The sequence below is a fragment of the Chiloscyllium punctatum genome, chromosome 1 (assembly GCF_047496795.1).
Source record: "Chiloscyllium punctatum isolate Juve2018m chromosome 1, sChiPun1.3, whole genome shotgun sequence".
Classification (NCBI taxonomy): domain Eukaryota; kingdom Metazoa; phylum Chordata; class Chondrichthyes; order Orectolobiformes; family Hemiscylliidae; genus Chiloscyllium; species Chiloscyllium punctatum.
The window spans coordinates 152,748,863-152,768,629 of record NC_092739.1 but is presented as its reverse complement, the minus strand read 5'-3'; positions in this window follow the sequence as shown (position 1 = coordinate 152,768,629).

Sequence of the window (19,767 nt, the reverse complement as noted above, 5' to 3'; positions counted from 1 at the left end):
CTCTCGTCTTACTTCTGGAGTTCAGCCCTGATGTGGGACTGCAGCTGGAATAAGATCAGGAGCAGAGTATCCTTAGCAGAACCCAGACTGAGCATCAGTGAGCAAGTTATTGCAAAGCAAATGCCTCTTGACAACTGAAATCAATTTGCTAAAGATCTGGAGTAGGTTGGTATTTTGTCAGGTTGGATTTGTCTTGGTTTTTGGATACAGGATATAGCCAGTCAATGATCCCCGTGATCAGGTACGTGCCAATGTTGCAGCTGTAGCTAGAACAGAGATGCCAGTCTGGAACACAAGTCTTCAGTACCATTGTTTGGATGATGTTGGGACCCATAGCCTTTGCAGGATCCAGGGTCTTTGTATCTAAGCTTGAGGTTGGAAGTTTCTGTCTCACAAGAGCTTGTGTTATCTTGGCTTGGAACCTCCATAGAGTGAAATTGTTACTGAGTTGTTGCTCGACTCAAACTTCCCACTCTTTGACACTACTCCAGGTTTTTGCCAGGTTTTTCGGTTTTGGCCTCTCCAAAAATGTGGAGCACATCATCCACGAGAGAGTTCCATGACAACACTGCGGGAAAGATGAGGCGTGTGCTATTTTAGAGCATCAGCTGGAGTGTGTGTGTTTTTGAAGGTGCAGAGGAAATGTTAGTGATTAGATGGTTGAGTGAATCAGTATAGTGGTCAGATACGCAGGTGGGTGACATGAGAGGATAAGGGAGTGAGGTGGGAGGTGAAAGAAATGCTAGATGGTAGGGTCGAAGATGAGGGAAGTGGAAGGTGAGTGAGGTGGGAGGTGAGTGAGGTGGGAGGTGGTTGATGTGGTGTGATACGAGATGATAGGGTGGGAGGTGGATGAGGTGGTAGATGAGTAAAGTATGCCCCAGCTATGCCTGCCTCTTTGTAGGATATGTGGAACAGTCCATCTTCCGCAGCTATACCGGCCCCACCCCCCACCTTTTCCTCCGCTACATCGATGACTGTATCGGTGCTGCCTCGTGCTCCCACGAGGAGGTTGAACAGTTCATCCACTTTACCAACACCTTCCACCCCGACCTCAAATTTACCTGGACCGTCTCAGACTCTTCCCTCCCCTTCCTAGACCTTTCCATTTCTATCTCGGGCAACCGAATCAACACGGACATTTACTATAAGCCGACCGACTCCCACAGCTACCTAGACTACACCTCCTCCCACCCTGCCCCCTGTAAAAACGCCATCCCATATTCCCAATTTCTTCGTCTCCGCCGCATCTGCTCCCAGGAGGACCAGTTCCAATACCGTACCACCCAGATGGCCTCCTTCTTTAAGGACCCAAATTTCCCCCCAGACGTAGTCGACGATGCTCTCCACCGCATCTCCTCCACTTCCCGCTCCTCCGCCCTTGAGCCCCGCCCCTCCAACCGCCACCAGGACAGAATCCCACTGGTCCTCACCTACCACCCCACCAACCTCCATGTCCAGCGTATCATCCGCCATCATTTCCGCCACCTCCAAACAGACCCCACCACCAGGGACATATTTCCCTCCCCTCCCCTTCTGAAAAGACCACTCCCTTCGTGACTCCCTCGTCAGGTCCACACCCCCCACCAACCCAACCTCCACTCCCGGCACCTTCTCCTGCAACCGCAAGAAATGCAAAACTTGCGCCCACACCTCCCCCCTTACTTCCCTCCAAGGCCCCAAGGGACACTTCTATATCTGCCACAAATTCACCTGCACCTCCACACACATCATCTATTGCATCCGCTGCACCCAATGTGGCCTCCTCTATATTGGGGAGACAGGCCGCCTACTTGAGGAACGTTTCAGAGAACACCTCTGGGACACCCGGACCAACCAACCCAACCACCCCGTAGCCCAACACTTCAACTCTCCCTCCCACTCCACCAAGGACATGCAGGTCCTTGGACTCCTCCATCGCCAGACCATGGCAACACGACGGTTGGAGGAAGAGCGCCTCATCTTCCGCCTGGGAACCCTCCAACCACAAGGGATGAACTCAGATTTCTCCAGTTTCCTCATTTCCCCTCACCCCACCTTGTCTCAGTCAAATCCCTCGAACTCAGCACCGCCTTCCTAACCTGCAATCTTCTTCCTGACCTCTCCGTCCCCACCCCACTCCGGCCTATCACCCTCACCTTGACCTCCCTTCACCTATCGCATTCCCAATGCCCCTCCCCCAAGTCCCTCCTCCCTACCTTTTATCTTAGCCTGCTGGACACACTTTCCTCATTCCTGAAGAAGGGCTTATGCCCGAAACGTCGATTCTCCTGTTCCTTGGATGCTGCCTGACCTGCTGCGTTTGTCCAGCAACACATTTTCAGCTCTAGATGAGTAAGGTGCCAGGCGAGTGATGTGATTAAGCGATTGATGTGATAGGTGAGTGGGTTAAGATGCTGGATGGCATGGTGATTGGTGAAGGCGGTGGCAGATGAGCGAGGTAGTAAGTGGGTGACTTGGGAGGTGGGTGAAGCGGGAGGTGGGTGAGATGGGAGGTGAGCGAGTTGCTAGATGGTAAGGTGGGAAGTGACTGAGGAGACATGGATGAAGTGGTGGGTGGGTGAGATAGACGTGGACAGGGTGAAATTAGCATATTATGGAGGGTGCAGATGAGTGATGTGAGATTTGGGTAGGGTGGTAGGTGAAGACTGTGGCTGGCAGGTGTGGTGGTAAATGGGGAATGGTGGCAGTACTTGATGGAGCAGGAGAGTGAGATGACAGGTCAACAGAGTGGGAGTTGAGGAGTAGATGAATAGGTTGGTAGATTAGTGAGGTGGCAGATATAATGTGTTTTGGGAGAGGTAGTTGGTCAGGGTTAGGGTTATTGTCTGGGAACTGGATGGTCAGGGGGTAGTTGGGGCAGAGTTCAGGAGCTAGTTGAGTGAGATCAGTGTGAGTGATTGGAGGGTCAGGTTCTCCTGCGACCCAGGAGTTAGATTAGATTTTAATCTGTTTTACATTCCCTGGGTAATTAGTTGAGTATGGGCCATAGAACTGTCCCATAACGTCCAGCATTAATCACCCGTCCCTAGTTGCCCTTGGACAAGGTGGCAGTGAGCTGTCTTCTTAAATTGCTGCAGTCCACATGCCTGTTATTCCCACACTGCTGTTAGGGAGGGAATTCCAGGATTTGACCCAGCCACCCTGAGGGAATGTCAATACACTTCCAAGGCTTTGGGGAAATTGCAAGAGATGAGTGTTGCCTTAGAGGTAGAGCATTTCAGATCGCAGCGACCTTTTGTGTGAAAATATCTCCTCTCATTTCACCTCTAGTTTCTGCGCCAATTATTTTAAACCTGGGAACTCTAGTGTTAGCACTGTTGCCTCACAGCGCCAGGGACCCGGGTTCGATTCCACCCTCGGGAGACTGTCTGTGTGGAGTTTGCACATTCTCCCTGTGTCTGTGTGGGTTTTCTCCTGGTGCTCCGGTTTCCTCCCACAGTCCAAAGATGTGCAGTTAGGTGGATTAGCCACACTAAATTGCCCGTAGTGTTCAGGGATGAGTCTGGACAGAACGCTGTTTGGAGGGTTGGTGTGGACTTAAAGGGTCCAATGGCCTGCTTCCACACTGTTGGGATTCTAGGTCCTGGGGTTTTGAAAGCAGCAGTATTAAGGCAAATTCATTTTTAGTTTTAATTGGACCAGAATATTCTTCTTAACCTTCCAACAAAGGTGCACATTCATCTCTGGAAGTCAGGAGGGGGGAGGGAAGATGTGAAACAGCAATTGCAGTCTCACACTGATAATAAATCTGGATTGTTTGCAGAGGGAGAGCTCCTGTCTGACCTCTGCACAGTGTCTAAGAGTGATATTTACTTTCCCTACCAGCATTACAATGGAAATGTATGGCCTCAGAACACTTCAGACGGACTGCTAAACCTCTTCACTCAAAGCACGTTAGATTTCCGTGCCAGGACACCATTAAGTTTGATACAAATTTGTACCTACAATCTGCTTGCATGGTATTTCCAACTGAATTCTGAACCTGCAGCGAATTCTTTGAGTGAGACAAATATAAAAAGCTGCAATAAAGACCTGAGCACAATAACAATCAGACAAATAATACGAGTAAAATTTCATCATAATGACCCAGTGGCCAGGACAGCAGTGCTGGAATAAAAGCTTTTCAAACAGCACAATCAGTCACTGATGGGGTTAATGGCTTTTGTGAGTGCCTCTCATATCGAATTCTGTGCGTGGTTACTGATTGACAGGGTGTCAAGCAGGAGCCTTGCAAACAAACGCTGCAAGACAATTATTCAACCATGCAGTTCCTCAGAAGCTAAATTGGATACTTTTTAAATAGCTCTGTGATTGGCAGTGAACAAAGCAAACGTCGCTGCCTCCTCTAACCATGGGCCTGCTCTTCAAGATCTCAGATTAACCAAGATTCAGGTGGTTCCCATGACGAGCAAGAATTGGCCATTTAGCATCAAGCCTGTGCATTCAATGAGTCCAAAGTCAATGTAACCAGGAAGGTGCTGGTTCAGGCATGATGGGCCAAATGCCTATCTCTGCACTGTAATAATACTGTGAGTCTGTTATTTTAATCCAAATTCCAATTTGTTTGGTTGGTTGTGAGTCTAAATGTGCTTCAGATGCAATTGTTTTCTTTGCTCCAGTCTGGAGCACAATAATCCCGGATAGAACTGAGGTGAGCAACACTCTCAACAGCACTTGCTGCCTTGTGAGACATGAAACTGAGGCCCTGACAACACTCTCAGGTGACTGGAGAAGACCCCTGTCTCTACTTCACTAGTTCCTCCCACTATCCAGGCCTCAGCTGAAACAAATGGTTTGGTCATAGAGCCATACAACATGGAAACAGACCCTTCAGTCCAACTTGTCCATGTCAACCAGACATCCCTAAACTGGCCTAATCCCATTTGCCAGCACTTGGCCCATAACCCTCTAAACCTTACCTATCATGTACCCATCCAGATTCCTTTTATAAGTTGCAATTGTACCAGCCTCCACCACTTCCTCTGGCAGCTCATTCCATACACGCACCACCCTCTGCATGAAAACGTTATCCCTCAGGTCCCTTTTAAACCTTTCCCCTCTCACCTTAAAGCTATGCCCTCTAGTTTTGGACACCTTCACCCTCTGAAAAAGATTTTGTCTATTTATCCTATCCATGCTCCTCATGATTGTATAATCCTCTATAAGGTCACCCCTCAACCTCCAAAGCTGCAGGGAAAACAGCCCCAGCCTATTCAGCCTCTCCCTATAGCTCAAACCTTCCAGCCCTGGCAACATCCTTGTAAATCTTTTCTGCACCATCTCAAGTTTAACAACAGCCTTCCTGTAGAAAGATGACCAGAATTATATGCAGTGTTCTAAAAGTGGCATAGCTGATGTCTGTAACACGATATTCCAACTACTACACTCAGTGCAATGACCAGTGAAGGCAAGTATGCCAAATACATTTGTCATCACTCTGCCTACATGTGACTTCACTTTCAAAGAAGCATGCACCTGTACCCGTAGGTCTCTTTGTTCGGCCATATCATTAAGTGTATAAGTCCTACTCTGATTTGCCTTACCAAAGCACAACACCTCACATTTACCTAAATTAAACTCCATCCGCCACCCCTTGGCCCATTGCCCCTTTACATTTTATCAGTGAGATAATGGCACAGTATAATGTCAGTGGATGAGCAATCCCAAGTTTGAGGCTAATATCCTGGGGACCCAGGTTCAAATCCCACCATGGCAGATGGTGAAATTTGAATTCAATAAATCCTGCAATTAAAAGCTTAATGTAATGGTAATGTGCCCACTATTGTCAAAAGCCACCTGGTTTACTAATGTTCTTTAGGGAAGAAAACCTGCCATATATGTGACTCCAGGCAATGATACTGACTCTTAATTGCCCTATAGTATGCCCCAGAGTGCCAATCATGACAAGGACAACTGGGATTGGGCTTCAAACATCAGCCTTGCCACCACCTCCCATTACAAGAATAAAACAGAAATGCTGTCTCTGAGATCTTGCTGTGTGCCAATTCGTTGCTTCACTTCCACTCAATACATTACCCATTGACCAGCCTTTCTTTGGCCGTGAAGAACTTTGAGGCAGCCTGAGGTTGTGAAAGGCACGATACAATGCAAAACTCTCTTCCTGTATCAGGATATATTCTCATTTTTGTTTTAAGTCGCGGTGTTCTGCCTCCGCATTCTTTCAGAGACCAGTTAAGAGATGTATTTCAGACATTCAAGAAAAGGGGCACGAAATTAACTGGGCCACCAATTTCATGGTTGTCAGTTTCTGACTGCCAAACTACATATGGACTCTTGTCATTTTTACTTTTGGTTTCTTTGACTGCAAGTGACCTTGGTGAGTGCATGTTTTGATGAAAGAAGTATTTCAAATGTCTTGCAATAACCTTTGTATTAAAGTGCTCTGAGATTCTGCAGTGAGTATCTTTGACTTGGTTGCCAGTCAGTGGGCTGGGTCTCCCAGAGTTTAAACCCATTAAAAGTAATATCCACATTCCAGTGGCAGGCACAGTATTATCATTACCTCAATAAATTTTCTACAACATTGGCATTTGATCCTCAGAAAACACTGAGAGAAATCTTTTAAATGTAAAGATTGTGCTTGGACGCATAAATAATAGATGCAGGAGTAGGCCAACTCAGTCCTTCAATCTTGCACCACCATTCAATGATCACGCAATCTCAGTATACCAGTCTCTCTTTCTCTCCATATTCCTTGATCTCTTGAGCCTCAATATATCCAGTTCCTTCTTGAATGTATCTAACAAATGGGCCCCAACGGTTTCCTGTGGGAGAGAATTCCACAGGTTCACAACTCTCCAAGTGGAGAAATTCTTCCTCACCTCAGTCCTGAGTGGCTCACCCCTTATTGCAACAAAGAGCCGTTAAAGATTAGCTGGACAAGAACAGAGGCTAATGAAAAAAAAGAGTGCAGGAGAGGTGATTAATCAGATTGTAATGAGAAAAAATGATATATTTTGGCCATTTTGTAATCGCGTGGATTTATCCTGCTGTCTGAATTATTTAATGGTTATATGAATCGAGAGTCCAGCAGCAAACTAAAAGTTGCAGTTGAAATTAATGTAGACTCATGATCAAACCAAAGTTAGTGGTCTCGAGGATTGCCATTGAATTCAAGGTTAATTTGAAAAATTAACCTCCAGGACTCTGCAGCCAGGAAACCTCAGGAGAAAGATCATCAAAATAAATAGCAATTACCTCATTTCCTTAGTTTAGATATGCAAATGTTTTAGAAGGAAGATAAAGGATGTTTCATCATGAGAGGTTTAGATTAGATTACTTTACAGTGTGGAAACAGGCCCTTCGGCCCAACAAGTCCACACTGACCCGCCGAAGCGCAAACCACCCAGACCCCTACATTTACCCCTTACCTAACACTACGGACAATTTAGCATGGCCAATTCACCTGACGTGCACATCTTTGGACTGTGGGAGGAAACCGGAGCACCCGGAGGAAACCCACGCAGACACGGGGAGAACGTGCAAACTCCACACAGTCAGTCTCCTGAGGCGGGAATTGAACCCAGGTCTCTGGTGCTGTGAGGCAGCAGTGCTAACCACTGTGCCACCGTGCCGCCCTAGTTGAGGCAGTTGAGACTGTTCTGCTTTGATGGAAGAAGACTAAGAGGAGATTTGATAGAGGTTTTCAAAATCATGAGTGGGCTGAGTAGAGTAGACAGGCAGAACCTGTTCCTGCTTCTAAAAGGAATGAGAGTGAGAGGCTGTAGATTCAAAGCAATATGCAAATGAAGCAAGGATGAATTGTGGAAAGACTTTTTTCACACAGCACATAGTTAGGGTATGGAATGCACTGACTGGAAATGTGGTGGAGGCAGGTTCAACTGAGGCATTAACGAGAGCATTGGCTGAACGTATGGTTAGAAATGATACAAAGGAATGGAGAGAAAGGTGATAGGCATGAGGTAATGATGCTTGTTTGAAGAGCTGGTGCAGGCATGATGAGTCAAATGCCCTTCTGTGCAATTACAATTCTGTGATTCCTGTGGCCTTCCATCGAGTAGAAACAAATTGGCTGAGGGCAGACCCAATGGGGGTGAAGATGAGGTTGAGGGTCTCCTGTCATGTGACCATTAGCTTGAATGTGAGTGCTGTATGATTGGAGGCTGGTGGTCACATGAGGAAACTGCCTGCTATAACTTCAACCAAAGGTAGCAATGCCAACCACACTGAGCCTTTGTCCCAAATGGTGGTGTTGTGATAATAGCATTGGATTAGTAATCCAGAAGTCCAGGCTAATGTTTTGATGATATGAGTTCCATGGCATCTGGTGGAGTTTACATACAAATAATAAATCTAGATGATAAGGCTAGTCTTAGCAATGGTAACCATGACAAACTATCACCAATTGTTATAAAAACTTTTCTGATTCAGTAAAGCCCCTTTAGGGAAGGAAATCTCCATCTTTACCCAGTCTATCCAACACGCAACCCATAGTCACAGCAATGTAGTTGACTTTTAACTGCCTCTGGAATGGTCTCAGTTCAAAAACAATTAGGGATGAGCAACAAATGCTAGACCTGCCAGTGCATCCCACCAAGCCCAATATGACAGCAGAGTAGGACACTTCAGCCAGAGCTCATCCGCTCTGACTGCTCCTTATTTTTTTTCTCTCTTTTTTTTCCTCTTTCGTGTTTATTTTCTCTTCCTCTCTCTTCTCGGCCTCCCACCCTCTGAACTCCCGGTCTAGGAACACTTGGCGTCAGCACAGTCATGATGAGGCTATCTCTTGGCCTGTTGTAGTGATCTCCCAGCAGCCTGGTGTGGTGGTCTCTCAGCCTGGTGTGGTGGTCTCTCAGCCCAGTGTCATGGTCTCTCGGCCTGGCATGGTGGTCCCTCGGCTTGGCTTGATGGTCTCTCGGCCCAGCGTGGTGGTCTCTCAGCCCAGCGTGGTGGTCTCTCAGCCCGGTGTGGTGGTCTCTCAGCCCAGCGTGGTGGTCTCTCAGCCTGGCGTGGTGGTCTCTCAGCCCGGCGTGGTGGTCTCTCGAACTGGCATGGTGGTCTCTCAGCCCGGTGTGGTGGTCTCTCGAACTGGCATGGTGGTCTCTCAGCCCGGTGTGGTGGTCTCTCGAACTGGCATGGTGGTCTCTCAGCCCAGCGTGGCGGTCTCTCAGCCCAGCATAGTGGTCTCTCAGCCCAGCAAGGTGGTCTCTCAGCCCGGTGTGGTGGTCTCTCAGCCCGGTGTAGTGGTCTCTCAGCCCAGCGTGGTGGTCTCTCGAACTGGCATGGTGGTCTCTCGGGCCAGCGTGGTGGTCTCTCGAACTGGCATGGTGGTCTCTCAGCCCGGTGTGGTGGTCTCTCGAACTGGCATGGTGGTCTCTCAGCCCAGCGTGGCGGTCTCTCAGCCCAGCGTGGCGGTCTCTCATCCCAGCAAGGTGGTTTCTCAGCCTGGCGGGGTGGTCTCTCAGCCCAGCATGGTGGTCCCTCGAACCAGCGTGGTGGTCTCTCGGTCCAGCATGGTGGTCTTTTCGAGGTACGTGGCAGTCTCTGGGCCTGGTATGGCATCAGCATGGATTTCGGGCCTTGAGGTGATCTCCTGGCCTTGTGAATCCTGAGGTGAGGCCTGGTGGGGTCTGGAGCCAAGGCCTGGTGTGGACTGGAGGTTAGGTGCCAGCATGAAGTTGGTTGGAAGACCACTGTTCTGAACTTTTTTTTACTCCATTTTATAATTTATTCTTAAAATCTGCAATGTTGGAATTTTTACAGCCTCCTACCTCATTGTCCGTGAACCTCGCATTGCCCAATTCTACCTCCTACCAAAGATTCACAAACCTGACTTCCCCGGTCCCCATTGTCTCAACCTGCTCCCATCTCACTGAACTATCTCTGCCTACCTCAACACCGTCCTGTCCCCCTTAGTCCAGGAACTCCCCACCTACGTTCGGGACATCACCCATGCCCTTCACCTCCTCTAAGATTTTCATTTCCCCAGCATCCAACGCCTCATCTTCACCATGGACATCCAGTCCCTGTACACATTGATCCACCACAACGAAGGTCTCCAAGCCCTCTGTTTCTTCCTGTCACATCATCTCAACACCCTCATCCATTTGGCTGAACTGGTCCTCACCCTTAGCAACTTCTCCTTCCAATCCTGCCACTTCCTCCAAACCAAAGGGGTAACCATGGGCACCCGCAAGGGACCCAGCTATGCCTGCCTCTTTGTCGGGTATGTGGAGCAGTCCATCTTCCGTAGTTGCGCCAGAGGTACCCCCCCCCCCCCCCCCAACCCCACCTGTTCCTCCGCTACAGCAGTGACTGTATCTGCGCTATCTCGTGCCCCCATGAGGTGGTTGAACCATTTATCAACTTCACTCCCACCTTTCACCCTAACCTCAAGTTCACCTGGACCATCTCAGGCACCTCCCTCCCCTTCCTGGACCTCTCCATCTCCAGCGACCACAGACATCAACTACAAGCCCACCGATTCCCACAGGTACCTCGACTACACTTCCTTCTATCCTATCTCCTGTTAAAAATCTCCTGAATCTCTTATTCCCAATTCCCCCACCTCTGTTACATCTGTTCCCAGGATGACCAATTCCACCTTAGAAAATCCCAGATGGCCCTTTTTCCCAAGATCACAATTTCCCTTCCCACGTGGTCGACGATGCCATCCAGTGCATCTCCGCCATTTCCCGCACCACCACCCTTGAACCCCACCCCTCCCAATGCAACAAGGACAGAACCCCCCCCCCCCCTCCCCAGTCCTCACCTTCCGCCCCACCAACCTCGGCATACATTGCATCAACCACCGCCACCAACAAACGGACCCCACCACTAGAGATATATTTCCGTCCCCACCCCTCTTCATTGGGGAGACAGGATGCCTACTTGCGGATCATTTCAGAGAACATCTCTGGGACACCTGCACCAACCAAAGCACCTTCCCGTAGCTGAACACTTCAACTCCCCCTCCCAATCTGTTGAGGCCCTTACCACCCGACGCCTTGAGGAACAATGCCTCATATTCTGCCTTGGGACCCTGCAACCACACGGAAATCAGTTTGGATTTCCTGTCCATCCACTTTCCCATCTGTCTGCTCTACCCTCCTCTCCGACCTGTCACCTTCTCCCACATCTTCATCTACCTATCACATTCCCAGTTACCTTCACCCCCAGTCTCACCCCTGTCCCATTTATCTCTCAGCCCTGGCCCACAAGCTTCATTCCTGATGAAGGGCTTTTGCCTGAAACGTCAATTCTCCTGCTCCTCAGATGCTACCTCCCCTGCTATGCTTTTCCAGCACCACATCCTCGACTCTAATCTCCAGCATCTGCAGTCCTTACTTGCTCCTAGTGGAATTTTTACTTCTCGATTTTCCTAGAAAGGTGGCTCCGTGGTTAGCACTGCTGCCTCACAGCAGCAGGGTCCCAGGTTCGATTCCCACCTTGGGTGACTGTCTGTGTGGAGTTTGCACATTCTCCCTGTGTCTGCGTGGGTTTCCTCCGGGTGCTCAGGTTTCCTCCCACAGTCCAAAGGTGTGCAAGTCAGGTGAATCGGCCATGCTAAATTGCCCATAGTGTTAGGTGCATTAGTCAGAGGGAAATGGATCTGGGTGGGTTGCTCTTCGGAGGGTCGATGTGGACTGGTTGGGCCGAAGGGCCTGTTTCCACACTGTAGGGAATCTAATCTAAAACCTGTAACCGAAAAAGTTGTACTTAGGGGCCTTTGTACCTAAGAAATGACATGTGCACTTTTCACTGTCCTCATTTAAGTACATGTGACAGTAAAACTAATTCTAAGAGTTCCAATTTTAACCTATTGAAAGTTTAAGCAATAGTCTGGAGGCTTGAGTTTGGACACAGGGGCCTCTGTGGCAATTGGTTAGGCCCTTGGCTTTGGCAGTGGCCAGTTCATGAAATCTACAGCCTGACAAAAGTGATTTTTGTCTTAACTTTGTCTCTTTTTATTATTACATTAGTTATGTAATTAAATGGTGTTGTTTGTATGGTGACTTACACACCTTTTATTGTATTTTCACATATACAAGTAACAATAAATTTCTGTATTTTCTATCCTTAGAGTTGATAAGTATCTCTGCAGAAGAAGATGAGTACTAAGCCAGGTGCCTTGTCAGGAACATTTTGAAGCTGAGTCCTGAGAGATTTGTTTAGTCTTTGTGTAGATTAATCCACATGGGAGCAGTTTGAATTCAATCCTTATTGGTGCAGTGCTCACCAGGTCCAATCCCCTTCATATATCAGTCATTCCGGCCTTATGGTAGTTCTAACACAACATTTTGCAGTTTTGTTAATGTACGAGAAATGCCATGAGGAAAATATAGGGGGAGTAATCATTCTGACGATAGGCCTGAAACGTTATCTCTGCTTCTCTCCGCAGATGCTGTTCAGCTTTTCCCACCTTTTATTTTTGTCCTTCCTTCAGGAAGTGTCTAGTATTCTGCTTCCATGAGGAGGGTGTGCCATTTACCATCCTTCTCTCCCAACGTATGGGGAAGACAGACTGAACATTTCAAGGATTTCTCGTCTTGAAAAGTCCGTTGAGTCAAAGCAGTAGACATTTGCAGAGGGTTCATCAAAATTTTAATTCAGACAGTGAAGTATTTTTTTTGAAAGCAAGATCTTAATGATAAAAAGCAAGATAAGTATTTTCAGATTCGAGTAACAATGTTTATTCAGCATAAGTGACCCTGGATTGAATTGTCAGCTGCAGTCTCAATTAGAAGGAGAAGGTGTGGGCAGAATTCCAATTGTGTTTTAGCAGCTAAAGAGGAGATTTATTTTTATCAGCTAAGCTCCTATTCATCAGAGTTCTAACTCCTTAGAGCTGGAACTGGACAGAGCAGCAATTAGCCTAATACAGTGACAGGTTACCTTCCACTCTATCCAACCGCCTCCTAAAGTGAAAGGCTTTGATTCTGGTCTCCCCCGGCTGTGAGAATCCTGGCGATCCCGAATGCCTACTCAACACCCAAAATCTCCGTGCTAACATGATTGAGATCAGCACCAAACCCGATGCATCTTTTCTTGCAGGCAGTGGTGTTTGGGTTCACTGATCATCTCGTGTTGACTGGATAGTTGTAAACACGGTGGGTTTTTTTTTACAGCAATTAACATGACAGTCGAGTAGGCCAATGGGGAAGTGATGTCATCACAAGGCTAGCAATCTAGAGACCTAGATAGTGTTCTGGGCACGTGGGTTTGAATCCCACCACGGCACATGGTGGACTTTGAATCCAATAAAAGCTCGAATTAAAAGCTGAATGGTTACAATGAACCCACTGTGGTTCACTAATGTAAGGCAACATGGCATCCTTACCCACATGAGACTCCAGACCTACCTTGAAGAAGTTCTCCTCCTCAATCTAAAGAATTTCAGTGAGTCTCTCTCTCACTGCAAGCGCCCCCAACCTCCTCCCCCACACTGCCCCCCACCTCCCCTCCCCTCCCCCACCGGCCAGGTCATCTCCCACCTTTCATCATTCCTGATGAAGGACTTATGCCCAAAACATCATGTCTCCTGCTCCTCGGATGCTGCCTGAACTGCTGTGCTTTTACAGCACCACACTCTCGACACTTTTCAATACCCTCTGAAATGGACCAGAGAGTCATTCAAGTGTTTCAAATCGCTAAGCAAAAATCAATTTCAGAAACAGGAATAAAATCAAACACTCTGCTGAGCATTGATGCAAGTTCTGGAAACGACAGTGGGAAAGTTCCCTCGAATGTGCCAACATTTGGGGTCTAGTGCCAAAATTGGGTGAGTTATCTCAAAGACTAGCCCAGCAACAGCCTGACATAGTTGTACTCACAGAATCATACCTTACACACAGTATCCCAGACAGTACATCACCATTCCTGGGGTATGTCCTGTCCCACCACCACATTGAATATACCACCCAACATGATGTGAGGCAGAATCATCAACTCAGTGGAATAGATTTCAAACAGACTTGGCATTTGTCACAATCTTCAGCCAGACGTGCTCAGCCTTGGCCTCCTCTGGTGGTCCTCAGCATCACAGATATCAGAGTTCAGCCAGTTCGATTCACGCCTCATGATGTCAAGAAGTGGGCGGCACGGTGGCACAGTGGTTAGCACTGCTGCCTCACAGCGCCAGAGACCTGGGTTCAATTCCCGCCTCAGGCGACTGACTGTGTGGAGTTTTGCACGTTCTCCCCGTGTCTGCGTGGGTTTCCTCCGGGTGCTCCGGTTTCCTCCCACAGTCCAAAGATGTGCGGGTCAAGTGAATTGGCCATGCTAAATTGCCCGTAGTGTTAGGTAAGGGGTAGATGTAGGGGTATGGGTGGGCTACGCTTCGATGGGGCGGTGTGGACTTGTTGGGCCGAAGGGCCTGTTTCCACACTGTAAGTAATCTAATCTAATCTAGTCTAAAAGTGGCTGAAGACTGTAAAGGCTATGGGTCCGAACAGCATTCCACCAATGGTACCCAGAACCTCTGCTCCAGAACTTACAGTCTCTTTAACCAAGCTCTTCCAGTACAACTGCAACACTGGCACCTACCCGACAATGTGGAAAATTGCCCAAGGCTGTCCTGTACACAAAGAAGTCAACTCCAATCCGGCCACCTCCTGCCTCATCAGTCTACTCTCGATCATCAGTAAAGTGATGGAAGGTGTCATCAACAGTGTTATCAAGCAGCATCTGCTCAGCAATAACCTGCTCAGTGGTGCCCAGTTTGAGTTCTGCCAGGGCCACTCAGCCGCTGACCTCATTACAGCGTTGGTTCAAACATGGACAAAAGAGCTGAATTCCAGAGGGGAGGTGAGGTTGGCTTCCCTTGTAATTTATGGAATCAAGGAGCCCTGACAATAGCCAGAGTCAATGGGAAAAACTCTCTGTCGGTTGGAGTCATACCTGACACATAGGAAGTTGGACGTGGTTGTGGGAGGTCAGTCATCTCAGCTCCAGGCCATCTCTGTAGGTGTTCCTCAGGGTAGTTAAAAAAAATCTACCCGGCAGAACTCTGCTTCAGGCCCACCTCTCCAATGCAGTCACTGTCAATGGGTCTTGTACTGGGCCCAAACTCACCCCCGCTGCTGCCTTCATGAATCTGAGCTGAACGTAGAGGCTACTGGGAACCCACATTCACCGCCACAAGTCCCCACTGTGGGACCCGTTTGAGTCTACACCGGGCTCCCTCACCACTGCCACTAAAGTGACCGAGCTCTTCAGCAAGAGGTAAAGGAAATTAACAGAGAAAGAAAGAGGAAAAAAATAGATGAGAAGAGAGAGCAAAATAAAAGAACAGAAACAAAAATGAAAAGTGGGCAGAGTGGATGAGCCTCAGGTTCAGAAGCCTGACTCCACCGCCATTTTACCAGAAGTTACCCTGGATGGGTGCAGCTCCAACAACACTCAACACACGTAACACCATCCAGCAAAAAGAAGTCCGTTGATTAGAACCAAACACTCCGTCCACTACCGCCGTTCAGTCGCAGCAGTGTGTACTACCTACAAAATGCACAGCATTTCACCAAAGAAATTCACCAAAGATCCTCAGACAGCACGTTCCAAACCCATGAGCACTTCCATCTAGAAGGACAAGGGAAACAGCTTAGTGGGAGTGTCACCACACGCAAGTTCCTCTCCATGCCATTCACCACACTGACTTGGAAATATATCACGGTTCCTTCACTGTCAAAATCCTGGAATTCCCTCCCTAATGGCATTGTGGCTCAACCCACAGCAGGGGGACTGCAGCGATTCAAGAGGCAGCTCACCATCATCTTCTCGAGAGCAATAAATTAGCAATAAATGTTTGCTCAGCCAGCAAAGTGTACAGCCCTTGAATCATTATTTTTAAGAAAAAAACACTTCCTGGAACCAGCAGCAAGCATTTGAGATTCACAAGATTTTTCACTCTTGGAATGTGCAACTGGCTTGCGTCCACATGGCTGTCTGCCCTGGTTTCTCAGGGAACTCTCACCGTTCAGACAGTGTGCATAACTCATAGATTCTGGAGCTTTGTCATGGGCCAACCCAGGTTGATTGTGGGATCCACTCAACAGATAGTGAGATCCATTATGTGATCATGTGTGGCTCCCAACTGACACTGTCAACACACTTAAAGCGTGAATTGGAATGGTGTGGGAACCAGCTTCTGCTATAACGGCTGCCTCAAAGTCAGGGCACCTGGCAGTTGCACTCTGGGAAACCAGGCCTACATGGCAGGCTGTTCTTAAAAGAGATGCTTCAGGCTGCAACTGGCAAATTTCAAAAATATTCTTGACCAGTATTGGAGATTCTGTATGCTGACAAACACCATTCATCCAGTTGCATCCCCCCACCCCCATCCCAAGGCAGCTAATTCTTGGTCCCCTTTCACCTGAAAGAGGGACACCACTGCTGACAGCCTGATGGGTGGCTTACTCAATGAGCCTGAGGCCTACAGTATGATATATTTCGGCCTTCACCAATCAGATGCAGGAATTGGCCCCCTGACCACCATCACCCGTCCTTCCCCCTTAGGAATCTCTGAGCAACAGGCTTCAATCAGATTGTCTCAAGTGGGAGGGACAGGAATGGGAGCCTTAGGTTATTCAGGTGGGAAAATATCGAAGGTTTCTTCATGATAAGAGGTTTGTAAACATGTCTGAGTATCACTCGCAGTCTGGCGACCCAATATTCTGGAGTTTCCCATTAAAATTCCTTGTGTCCTACATATTAGTTCAAACATCCCATTCTTCTTTTAACCTTTTCCCATTTTGTCAAATATGAGCTGGGCCTGAGGGGAGGAAATCTGTGAGAAACGTTATCCTTCTTTCCATAAAGACCAATCACATTTCATTGCTTTACATGCAGCGGATCGGTATCCCACCTGCAACACTGCCCCCTTGTTGTGTCCAATGGAGTTGCCACTAACCTCTTGGTGCTGATGGCTCCATTGCTGATCGCACCTTCCTCATGATCTATGGAATAGGGTTGGCAATTCTGGCTGGACGTAGACCAGGAGGTGCCAACATGTGACCTTGCCGCAGACCCCTTCCATTGGTTTCCCAAAATGGCATTGATGATGGCACTCCCCACAGTCCAATAGTCTTATCAATGTCCCCCAATTTTGACTTTTGAAAATCTGTTCACCCTGTCTCACAATCCACACTGATCTGTACTAAGAGCATGTTCGCTCTTGAGCCTGTGACTGAGCTGGACCTGGGGAGCTGCAAGACAAACAAAAATATGTAAACTCACATTAAGTGGAATCTAAAACTTCATTGCAGCCTCAGGTCGACAGGAGCTTCAGTGCTGTGAAGTAATAATGCTGCATGCCCATTAATTGGACTATTGATTAACACTATCTTAAATTACGCTCAATTCAGGTGATTGGGAAGTTTTGACAGCTTTTTGCAGTTAAATAGATTTGGGCTTCCAGAGCGCTGGCCTGTGAGAAATAGATAAACTGTCAGAGCAATTATTCTACAGCAATTAAGGGAGCTTTAAATATCTTCCATCGGAACTGACAGTCAACAAACGCTGCTGGAGAGAGCAGTGACTAGGAGTTTAGGATAACAGGAAGTGATCATATTGAAATCTTATGAAATTCTTGGAGGGCTTGACAGGGAGCAAGCATCAGCCAGACAGTCTGCAACCTTTTCTTTATTCACTCATGGGATGTGGGCATCTGTGTCTGGGCCAACATTTATTGCCCATCCCTAGCTGCCCTTGAGAAGGTGGTGATGAGCTGCCTCCTTGAACCGCTGCAGTTCATGTGCTGTGGGTTGACCCACAATGCTATGAGGGAGCGAATTCCAGGAATTTCATGCATTTCAAGATATCCAGCACCTCCTCCTCTGTAATGCAGACATTTTTCAAGATGTCACCATCTATTTCTCCACATTATATATCTTTCACGTCCTTCTCCATAGTAAACACTGACGCAAAATACTCATTTAGTATCTCCCCCATCTCTTCTGGCTCCACACATCGGCTGCCTTGTTGATCTTTGAGGGCCTATTCTATCACTAGTTATCCTCTTGTCCTTAATGTATTTATAAAATCCCTTTGGATTCTCCTTAACCCTATTTGTCAAAGTTATCTCATGTCCCCGTTTTGCCCTCCTGATTTCCCTCTTCAGTATACTCCTACTGCCTTTATATTCTTCTAAGGATTCACTCAATCTCTCCTGTCTATACCTGACATATGTTTCCTTCTTTTTCTTAGCCAAAATCTCAATTTCTCTAGTCATCCATCATTCCATACACATACCAGCCTTTCCTTTCATGCTAACAGGAATATACATTCTCTGGACTCTTGTTATCTTATTTCTGAAGGCTTTCCATTTTCCAGCCATCCCTTTACCTGCGAACACCTGCCCCCAATCAGCTTTTGCAAGTTCTTGCCTAATATCATCAAAATTGGCCTTCCTCCAATTTAGAACTTCAACTTTTAGATTCGGTCTCTCCTTTTCTATTGCTATTTTAAATCTAATAGAATTATGGTCACTAGGCCCAAAGTGCTCCCCCACTGACACCTCAGTCACCTGCCCTGCCTTATTTCCCAAGAGTAGGTCAAATTTGGCACTTTCTCTAGTAGGTACACCCACATATTGAATCAGAAAATTGTCTTGTACACACTTAATAAATTGGTCTCCATCTAAACCCTTAACGCTATGGCAGTCATAGTCTACATTTGAAAAAGTTAAAATCCCTTACCATAACCACCCTATTATTCTTACAGATAGCTGAGATCTGCTTATAAATTTGTTTCTCAATTTCCTGCTGACTACTGGGGGGTCTATAATACAATCCCAATAAGATGTTAATCCCTTTCTTATTCCTCAGTGCCACGCAAATAACTTCTCTCGACATATTCCCAGGAACATCCTCCCTAAATACAGCCTCCCTTTCTCTCCTTCCTGTAACATTTGTATCCTGGAACATTAAGCCGCCAGTCCTGTCTATACCTGAGCCACATCTCTGTAATTGCTATGATATCCCTGTCCCATGTTCCTAACCATGCCCTGAGTACATCTTCATTCCCTGTTAAGCCTCTTGCATTGAAATAAATGCAGTTTATTTTATCAGTCCTACCTTCTTCTCTACTTTGTTCCTGCCTGCCCTGACTATTTGACTTGCTCCTTTTCCTGACTGTATCAGTCTCAGATTGATCTCTTTCCTCAATATCTCCCTGGGTTCTATGCGCCACCCCGCCCACCTCCCCCACCCCCACACCTTACTAATTTAAAGTAGAGCAGTATATTAGTGTCCTGCCAGTACATTAATCCTCTTCCAATTCAGGTGCAATCCATCATTCTTATACAGGTCATGTCTACCCCAGAAGAGCTTCCAATGATCCAAAAATGTGAACCCTTCTCCCATGCACCAGCTCCTCAGCCACGCATTCATCTGTTCTATCCTCCTATTCCTAGCCTCGCTGGCTCATAGCACCGGGAATAATTCAGATATTATTACCCTTGAGGACCTCCTTTTTAAATTCCTGCCTAACGTTTTATATTCTCCCTTCAGAATCTCATCCTTTTCCCTTCTTATATTTTTGGCTCTAATGTGTACAATGACCTCCTGTTGGTCTCTCTCACCTTTGAGAAATTCTGCACCCTCTCCACGATATCTTTGATCCTGGCACCAGGGAGGCAGCACACCATTCTGGTTTATCACTGCTGACCACAGAAACATCTGTCTAATCTAATCGATCTCTTCAAACCTGACATACCCCTCATTTCCAGAAACTTGGCTGTTCATGCTACATTCCCCTGAGAGCCCATCACGCCCTACATTTTCCAAA